Source organism: Triticum aestivum, chromosome 2A (genome assembly GCF_018294505.1).
Source record: "Triticum aestivum cultivar Chinese Spring chromosome 2A, IWGSC CS RefSeq v2.1, whole genome shotgun sequence".
NCBI lineage: Eukaryota > Viridiplantae > Streptophyta > Magnoliopsida > Poales > Poaceae > Triticum > Triticum aestivum.
The window spans coordinates 695,554,942-695,566,156 of record NC_057797.1 but is presented as its reverse complement, the minus strand read 5'-3'; positions in this window follow the sequence as shown (position 1 = coordinate 695,566,156).

Genomic DNA, 11,215 nt, shown 5'->3' with positions numbered 1-11,215 from the left:
AGGGATATTAAGGCCTCCTTTTAGTAGAGCACTGGACCAAAGCATTAAGACATAGCGAATACATGAACTCCTCAAACTGCGGTCATCACCGGTAAGTATCCTGATTATTGTCACTTCGGGGTTAACGGATCATAACACATAATAGGTGACTATAGACTTGCAAGATAGGATCAAGAACTCTCATATATTGATGAAAACATAATAGGTTCAGATCTGAAATCATGGCACTCGGGCCCTAGTGACAAGCATTAAGCATAGCAAAGTCATAGCAACATCAATCTCAGAACATAGTGGATACTAGGGATCAAACCCTAACAAAACTAACTCGATTACATGATAAATCTCATCCAACCCATCACCGTCCAGCAAGCCTACGATGGAATTACTCACGCACGGTGGTGAGTATCATGAAATTGGTGATGGAGGAAGGTTGATGATGACGATGGCGACGGATTCCCCTCTCCGGAGCCCCGAACGGACTCCAAATCATCCCCCCGAGGGAGTTTAGGGCTTGTCGGCGGCTCCGTATCGTAAAATGTGATGAATCCTTCTGTCTGATTTTTCTCTCCCCGAAAGTGAATATATGGAGTCAAGGTTGAGGTCGGTGGAGCATCATGGGGCCCACGAGGCAGGGGGCGTGCCCAGGGGGGTAGGGCGCGCCCCCACTGCCCCCACCCTCGTGTACAGGTGGAGGCCCCCCTGACATGGATTCTTCTTCCAGTATTTTTTATATATTCCAAAATAATTCTCCATTGATTTTCAGGTCATTCCGAGAACTTTTATTTCTGCACAAAAATAACACCATGGAAATTCTGCTGAAAACAACATCAGTCTGGGTTAGTTCCATTCAAATCATGCAAGTTAGAGTCCAAAACAAGGGCAAAAGTGTTTGGAAAAGTAGATACTATGGAGACGTATCAACTCTCCTAAGCTTAAACCTTTTCTTGTCCCCAAGCAATTCAATTGATAAACTGAAAGTGATAAAGAAAAACTTTTACAAACTCTGTTTGCTCTTGTTGTTGTAAATATGTAAAGCCAGCATTCAAGTTTTCAGCAAAGATTATGAACTAACCATATTCACAATAACACTTAGGTCTCATGTTTACTCATATCAATGGCATAATCAACTTGCGAGCAATAATAATAAATCTCAGATGACAACACTTTCTCAAAACAATCATGATATGATATAACAAGATGGTATCTCGCTAGCCTTTCTGAGACCGCAAAACATAAATGCAGGGCACCTTTAAAGATCAAGGACTGACTAGACATTGTAATTCATGGTAAAAGAGATCCAGTCAAGTCATACTCAATGTAAACTAACGGTAATGAATGCAAATGACAACGGTGCTCTCCAACTGGTGCTTTTTAATAAGAGGATGATGACTCTAACATAAAAGTAAATGGATAGGCCCTTCGCAGAGGGAAGCAGGGATTTGTAGAGGTGCCAGAGCTCGGTTTTGAAATAGATATGAATAATATTTTGAGCGGTATACTTTTATTGTCAACATAACAACCGAGAGATCTCAATATCTTCCATGCTACACACATTTTAGGCAGTTCCCAAATAGAATGGTAAATTTTATACTCCCCCTCCACCAACAAGCATCAATCCATGGCTTGCTCGAAACAACGAGTGCCTCCAACTAACAAGAGTCCCGAGGGAGTTTTGTTTGCAGTTATTTTGATTTGATTTGCATAAAGCATGGGACTGGGCATCCCAGTGACCAGTCCTTTTCTCGTGAGTGAGGAGCGGAGTCCACTCCTCTTGAGAATAACCCACCTAGCATGGAAGATACAGACAACCCTAGTTGATACATGAGCTATTCAAGCATACAAAATAGAATGTTTATTTGAAGGTTTAGAGTTTGGCACATACAAATTTACTTGGAACGACAGGTAGATACCATATATGGGTAGGTATGGTGGACTCATATGGAACAACTTTGGGGTTTATGGAATTGGATGCACAAGTAGTATTCCCGCTTAGTACAAGTGAAGGCTAGAAAAAGACTAGGAAGCGACCAGCTAGAGAGCGACAACAGTCATGAACATGCATTAAAATTAATCAACACCGAATGCAAGCATGAGTAGGATATAATTCACCATGAACATAAATATCATAGAGGCTATGTTGATTTTGGTTCAACTACATGCGTGAACATGTGCCAAGTCAAGCCACTCGAATCATTCAAAAGAGGATACCACCCTATCATACCACATCACAACCATTTTAATAGCATGTTGGCACGCAAGGTAAACCATTATAAGCTCCTAGCTAATTAAGCATGGAATAAGCAACTATAATCTCTAATTGTCATTGCAAACATGTTTATTCATAATAGGCTGAATCAGGAACGATTAACTAATCATATTTACAAAAAACAAGAGAGGTCGAGTTCATACCAGCTTTTCTCATCTCAATAAGTTCATCATATAATCATCATTATTACCTTTCACTCGCATGACCGAATAGTGTGGATAATAATAATAGTGCACGTGCATTGGACTAAGCTGGAATCTACAGGCATTCAATTCAAAAGAGAAGACAAGGTACTATGGGCTCTTTGTTAGATCAACAATAATGCATATGAGAGCCACTTTAACATTTTCATCATGGTCTTCTCCTCTCAACCACCAAAGAACAAGAAAAGAAATAAAACTATTTACACGGGAAAGCTCCCAACAAGCAAAAGAAGAACAGGAAATCTTTTTGGGTTTTCTTTTTAATTACTATACTACCACTACAAGCATGGAAAGTAAACTAGCTAAAAACTACAACTAATTTTTTTGGTTTTTCTTAAGGTTTATCAAACACACAAGAAGAAAGCATAAAAAGGGAAATAAACTAGCATGGATATTACAATCAAAAAGTATGAGCACCGACAACTAGCATGAGTGTGTGAACATAAATGTAATGTCGGTGAGAAATACGTACTCCCCCAAGCTTAGGCTTTTGGCCTAAGTTGGTCTATGGCCACGGTTGGCCTGGCGGATATCCAAAGTTGTAGTTGGGGTCGTACTGAGAAGAATCCCCCTGGCGCCACTGGTTGGCGATCTCTTCCGGATTCCATTGATAAACAGACTGCCGGTGACACTACAAAAAAATACACTTCCGTGATGATACGTGTTTGTCACAGTAGGTCGCTTTTTTTTGTCATGCATGTACATCCATGACAAATTTATGACAGAATCAAGATAGTCATACCTGTGCTGTCATAGAAGTGTTCCATGACATTACCAAAATTATCATCACGGAAGTGTCCACTTCCATGACGATAAATCGCGCGTCACAGAAGTGCTTTCGTCAAGGGTGACCGACACGTGGCATCCACCGTAACGGAACGCCGTTAAGCTATCGGGTCGGGTTTTGGATCGATAACCCGTTAACAGCCCCGACCAATGGGGATTTTCCACGTGTAAAATCATCATTGGCTGGAGGAAACACGTGTCGGCTCATCGTTGGGACAGATGTCAACCACTCATTGGACGGAAGGCGCCTATGATACGTCGACACGTGGCACGGCCCAACAGAGGCCCATTCCTGTGAAAAGGCCGGCCCGTTTGACTTGGTCAAAAGGTGGCGGGCCGGCCCATGGAAAGCCTGTTAACGGCCTGTTCGCATATAGCCCATTTACAGCCCGCTAACCCAAGGCCCGTTACGCCCTATCCGAATTAGGCCCAGTAGCGTCATCTGGGCCATCCAATATGATTCCAGCCCGTTTTCACTTCTGGCCCATGTATGGCCCATGACGTCTTTCGGCCCATATGAGGCCCTATGTAACTCTTGGCCTATTAACGGCCCGTGGTGAAACTGGCCCGTAATGAACAGTGTATCACTTTACACCCATTAACGGCCCGTGGTGAAACTGGCCCGTAATGAACAGTGTATCACTTTATACCCATTAACGGCCCGTTATTCCGTTGGGCCGTTTCCAGCCCATGTTATCTTTCGGCCTTCTCAGAGCCCATTTATTCTTGGGCTCATTTCCAGCATTCGTTTACTTACGGCCCGTTACTGTCATTTTCTGCTTGTGGGCCAAATTCAGCCCGTGGTTACAGTCGGCCCGTTTGTGGTCCGTTAATACGTTGGGCCGTTTTCATAGCGTCATCAAATACGGCCTATTAACGATGGCCCGTTACGGTCGGCCCATGAACGGACGATTCCAACTCTAGCCCGTTTACGGCCATAATGCGGCCTGTTATTGGCCCATGTTTGGCCAATCGATCATACGGCCCGTATAAGGCCCATTGATGATACGGCCCGTAGAAGGCCCATTGTTTCTACGGCCCGTAGAAGGCCTACTGTTTCTACGGCCCGTAGAAGGCCCACTGTTTCTACGGCCCGTAGGAGGCCCAGTGTCACTACAGTAAATATTAGCCCATGGTTATTGTGGCCTAGTTTTAAAAAATAGGTTATTGCAGCCACTAGTTAACCGCGGAAAAAGAACTGCAATGACTACAAGCAAACAAATAAACAAGACAACAAGGAAATAAATAAGCAAGCAACTAACGCTAGGCTATCACGGCTATTACACATATTACATCCACTGGGCATCAAAGTTCGCCACCAGTGCAAATATAGGGAACAAAGCAGCATATCATATACACTGGCCGTCAAAATTGGCCACCAGTGCAAATAAACGCGGCAGCAAAACAAGAGCATAACTGAAACAACTTCAGAAGAGCTCAAGAAACGTTATCCTGGGTATCCACCATGCTGGCAATAAGCTTAGCAAGCTGATTAGCTTTGTCCTGTTTGGCGCTAAAATCCTCCAACGCTTGCTGTTGCACCAGAAAGTATGCATCTGAATGCTCCAGGGACTTCCGCAGTCCTTCCGCTTCTTGTCGCAGCACAGCTGATCGATGTCTTTCAGCTTGTAGTTGAGACTCAAGAAACCGAACTGATTCAGACAGTGAGTTTGAATAGCTTGTGCAAGCGGTAGTGGCCAGTAACTCCAACACTAAACCAAGACAGGATGTGTCACTATCCTGAACCTTATCTGCATTACTTCCTTTACCGTTGCTTAATAAGGCACTCTTCCCCAATATTCTGTCAGCATTCTAAAAGAAGAAACAAGCAGACACATAACAAGTTTAGCATGTACTAGTATATGAAACTCATTTCGGTGAACCAGTTCATTAGTAAGGTGGACAGGATTAAACTACCAAGTCTTCTATTGCCAAGTACTAGTACATAATAAAAGCATCAAACAAACATATATCTATGTCCTATGGTAGCAATGGAATCTTAAATTAGAACAGTTGTTCTTCAGGTTTAGGCACTTGTTCTACATGAACAGAGTACAGTAAGACGCAAGAATATAATACTTAAAAATAGAAAATGAGCTCATAGACCTTACCACATTCTTGGTTCGGGACCAGTACAGAACAAGGCGTTCCCAGTCATCGTCCAGTAAATGTGTCTCAGGAGAACGTAAGGGAATTTGATGAGTTTCTTTGCCGGTGAAGTACGTTTTCTTCAGGTAATTCCGATACTGCCACCAAGCATTCTTGAAGATAGCAGAGGTATTAGCACAGGTTACCTCATCCTGAGTTTCCAAATCGGTCCTTCTCTATAGAGAAAAATGGGAAAATTTGCTGTATTATAACCATCATGGAGGTAGGATGTATGGGACGAAGCAAAGTAATTGCCATGAATAACATTACTTACACATAACTCCTGGACAAACACCTGCAACTGGCATTTTCCTTCATCTTCAGTATAATATTTCCAAGATGGGAAGATACGCACATACGATTTAACAACATCAAATGCGATAGATGCTAAACTACGACTAGCTGGTTGTGCTTCCTCCACAGGAATAGGCGTACTAACTGGTGGAGTTGGGGTTCGCCGTGATAGTACTGGCCCTTTGGGCACTGGAGCTGCCTTACTAACTGCTCTTGTTTGGGAGCTCTGTGGTGGAGATGGTGCTGTGTCAACAGGAACTGGGTTACTATCGGCTGGGGTTGGGGTTAGATTGGGTGAAGCTGGTTCTCTGTCCATCGTAGTAGGGGTACAATCTGCGAGAGTTTGGGTTATGTGTGGTAGGGCTGGTTCTTGTGCATGTACAACCGGGGTGCTATCTCCACCAAGAGGTAGCACTGTTTTATTTGAAGACCGTGTTTTTAGTCCGCTAGATACTGGCATCACCCGCTCCAATTCAAATGGCTGATAAACAGGAAACATAGTTGAATGTACAGACATTGTATGAGAGACAGATGCAATAGATAGTGTGGAAAAAAGAGGGCATGAAATAGTTGACATGTATATTGTTTAACTAAAACGGATAGCATGACATAATTTCACATATATGATGTCTATCTAAACTGGATAGCATAGCATAACATAATTCAAAGATATGATGAATAACTAAACAGGATCGCATGACATAATTCACCTACATGTTATCTAAGTAATCAGGATCGCATCATTTAATTCACATATGTGATTTATATGCTAAACAGAGGGCATTCGATATGATGTCTGAACTAAGAACATGGTGTTGAATATTGTGTATATGATGTCTAAACTATGCAATGCAAGACACCGTATGCATGATATGAGCAGTATAACCGTGCCAAGTTAGAGCATACACCTCAGTGGGGGAATAGGACTGGTCATCTGTCTCTGAATCCATCTCTGAGGAGCTATCGGGACCCAACAAGAGATCTGCTTCGACAGGTAGCACTGTCTGCTCTGAAGGCCTTGTTTTCACTCCAGATTTTTCCATCTCCCACCCAAATGGCTGATTCACAGGAAGAGTAGTTTAATGTACAAACATTGTCGACAAATGGAAATGTAATGAAGAAAAGGATGGGCAAGATATCATTCAAATATATGATGCCTGGTTAAACAGGATGGCATTGCACATTTCACATATATTATGGCTGGCTAAAAGACATGAGACTGCATAATTCCCATATATGATATAGAAACTAAACAGGTGGCATTACAGAACATGTCTAAACTAAGCAGATGACATATATGATGTCAAAAGTAGGCACTGCAAGGCAACATATGCATGATATGACTAACATCATCATGCCAAGGTAGAGCAAACACCTTGGGGGTAAATAGGAGTGGTCAGCGGCGTCCGAATCCGCCTCAGAACAGATATCTTCCTCTGGATTACAATCTGGAGAGGGGTGGGGAGGGTTTGCCATTGAACCCACCATGGAGCGATGTCTGCATGACATTGTATTGCCGCGCAAAACTCTTCTCTTTTTCTCTACATGTTCAGCATGACTGTGTACAATATCTGACATGCATACGAAAAAAATATGGTGAGATTATGTAAGGAGAGCATGCAGAAATTTAGAGTGATGGTAACAACCAGTGGATCGATGTTTTTCCGTTGAACCAAAATAGCCCTAATGGATCGACGTGAATGTATAGTAATAAGTGATGCAACAAGTGTACAACCTCTTTGCCGTAGCCGTGTCGACCTCAGCATCATTGGGTTGGTCGCTGAAGCAGTTGAGGCAGAGGTGGCTGTCGGAGGTGTGGAGGAAGATCTGAGGAATCTGTAGACGGCGTCCAGGGCACTGCTCTGTTGTGATGGATCGTTCTGTCGTTGGAGCAGCTCCGGTGAGCCGTAAGACGTCAAGGCTGAAGCAGCACAAGACAGACATCGTCAATCTCAAGTGGGATTCTAATAGCATCTCCAATAGATGATGTAAAATGGATGTAAAATTAACATCACCAAAAACCACCTGACTACAACAGATGAGGTAAAAACTGTTGACTCTGAACTTAACTGTCGAAACTGAAATTTACTGTGGAATCTGAATGCTACTGTCGAAACTGAACGCAATGGTAGCAGAGAGGCACTTGACATGTAGTTTAGGGAGGGCCTGCAGTTCATCTTCAACCTGCACCCCCCTGAGCCGCCAGCCACCACCGGCCGAACCGCCGGCCCCAGCGCCGCCTCGCCGCCCCGAAACAACTCGCCACCGCCGCCCCGGCCAGCCCTCTAGGCCCCCCGCCCCCACCCTGAACCCTAAGATAGATAGTGGGGTACCTCTCCGGCGAGCCCCCGTCCCCGCTGCGGGTGGTTCTTCCTTAACTCCGGCGAGCCCCCCCAACCCCTGAAAATCGACTGACCCAAAAGTCGATTCAGTCGACTGAAGTGTGGCTTAATCGGAGCAGAGCAGCAGCACGAGCGAGGGGGAGAGCAGCAGCAGCAGCTGGGCGAGCGAGCGATCGAGCGAGAGCCGGAGCAGCAGCAGCAGATCCGGCTGGTATGGACGCCGCCGCCGAAGGGGCCTCGCACTGGGGGAGAGCCGCCGTGGAGATGTCGCCCGCGGCGCCGGCTTCAAGGTAGCCGCTCCATGGGGGTGCGGGATGGAGCACCGTCGGCGCCGGGAGGTCGAGTTAAGGAGAAGGTGCGATGCGATGAGTGTACAACCTCTTTGGTGGCGCCGAGTAGGCCTCGGCTTCGTCCGAGGAGTCGGTGAGGATGCTGCGGTTCCGGTGGAGCAGGTTAAGGCGGCGCTGTGGGGATGGAGCAGCCGCGATAGACGAGGCGATCGTCGGAGCAGCTCCTTGGAGGTGGAGGACGGGGCGGCTGAACCGGCGGGACGGCGAGATGGACGACGGATCCTCATCCGGGGAGGTGGACGAGGGACGTCGAGCTGTTGCGCTGGACGACGTCGTCGGGGAAGAGGCTCCGGCTGGGCAGCGGTGACGTGGCGGACGGAGGAGGGTGGGGTTTCGCGGCTGGAGCGGAGAGGTTATGGCGGCCTGGGATTTCGAATGGCGAAAAGGGGGCGATGGGAGGGGGTGAAGTATGACTTAGGAACGCGCTTGTCCAAATTGTAGGTGTGTTACAAAAGTACCCCCACCGATTTGAACTAGCGGCCCTTTCGGCTCAGGGTTAGAAGGGGGATTTCGCGTGTCGGGATTTGGCAGCTGGAGGGAGTTTTCGCGCGCGTTGTAATTTTGGGATAGCAAGGCGCGGGTTGTGAAGGCGCCAGTTTTGGGAGCACGATATCTGAATTTTCGGGATATAACAAGACGCGGGTTGAATTTTAGGGACAAGCCTAACGTGTAGTAATATTGTACTTGTACGTACCAAATCAATTCGCACTTCCCTCAACCAAAAAGAAAACGAAAAAAATAAAACTATTCACACCACACAAAGAGAGAGTCTTGCCCCGTTTTACTATACAAATGCTATTCAAAGCTACTCCCTCCTTCCATCTATATAGGGCCTAATGCGTTTTTCGATGCTAACTTTGACCAAATATTAGAGCAATGATATATGACATGCAACTTACACAAAGCACACCGTTAAATTCGTCTGTGAAAGGTTCTTTCAATGATATAATTTTCACATTGTGCATGTCATGTACTATTAATCTTGTCAATAGTCAAAGGCGGTCTTAAAAATCTCATTACGCCCTATATAGATGGAAGGAGGGAGTATGAATCCATGTTATGTCCGATTAAATTTTTTCGCTTGCTGTATAATGCATGTAACCTACTCATACCAACATTTTAGTGCATTCCAAATGTCTATACTACCGCTGCAATTCGAACTAAATTTGAATTCGTTTCTCTATTTCAATAAGAATCTACAATCATGATTGTTGCCAACTTCAACCATCATAGTTTCCTTGCTATCCGCCAGATATAAATCAGACGGCCTATAATGCAGGATGGCAGGCACACCATCATCAACAACTCCGTTTTTTATAAGAGTAGAGATAAAACATATTAAATGTAGTATACCATGTTCATAACCACACCATGTGTATCACCGTTATATATATTCACACATCCGTCGGTTTGAAACACTATGATAAATTCTTCAAATATCCGAATTCGCTTTTTATAATGAAGTATATATGATCTCTATTCGTCTTTTACACCCACACAACCCTCTTATCTTTGTAGCTAGCGCTAACTTTCTCTTGTGCATGCACACGCCCGCATCCCTCTCACCCTCCCTCAGCATTCTCTAGCTCCATCGCGCAAATTCGTCTTTTCACTTTAGGTCGTTCACCCACGGTGTGTGTAGGCCCCCCAGCTCCTTCTTTACGGCACACATCGATCGATATGCCTCTCTAGCCAGGTGTGCCTAGCACAAACACAAGCTTCCCCTCTTCTCTTGTCACCGTCCATGCCTCACTCCCACCACTCTTTTCATCGTTCTCGTACTCGCACACTCCTCCCCCTCGATATAGTATGCCTCTCGTACCACCTCCTACATGCATCCCTCTCTCTCTATCCTTCTCCTCGTGCCTCATTTGCTTCTAACACACACATGCATGTATACCGATCGATCTCCCAACATATACCTAGATCGACTTTAACTACCCCCCCATCGATCGACGTACCTCACAAGTTATGTCTCTCCTTTCTCTTACAAAGGGCGATTGATCTTCCTATGTAGTTACGTCTGCTTACCACAGCCACATCGTCCCCCCTCATCATTCGTGCATGCCTCCTGACCCGTCTCTCACACGCACGTGCACAGACAACAAGCAGCCATCTCCTCTCTTATTGATATTGCGGGCGTGCCCTCCGTTTGTCTAGCAAGCCTATCCCACCATTTGTTAGAAGCAACTCCACTACCACCCCCTCCAACACTCTAGCTCTGTCTCTCTCCCAACCTTATTCATCTCCTGCACATATGCATGGATGTCGATCGATCTCCCTTAATACATGAGGCAGATCGATCTCCTTAATACATGAGGTAGGCCTCTCTCCTCCTCCACACATATACCAGCCATTGTACCTCTATAGTTAATTGGGCCTCCCTCTTCCCCCACCACACACCGATAGTCGAGCGCTGCAGGTAGGTATCCATGCCATAGAGACAAACTGCACATGTCCCATCTCACGTTCCAGTAGGCCAACCACTCTATATCTTTGACGTGGGCACACACAAATTCGATGGCACTCTTTATCGATCGCGCGCACGCGCACACACACACACACATCATCCCTCTCTTCGATTCTATGGACACCTCAAGCCGATGATACCTCCACTCTCTTCTCGTGGATCGCCCCCTCTATATATATGTTATATCCAGGACTCTATTTCACACACATTGCATATGTTAAATTTTTTGATTGACCCCCCCCCCAAAAAAACTCTCAAGAACCCACACACTATATCTCTCTAGGTTTGTATCTCTCTCACACAACCCCACGCAGGTGGTGTACGTATACAAGAAGAGAATAGGTGCACCGTGCACG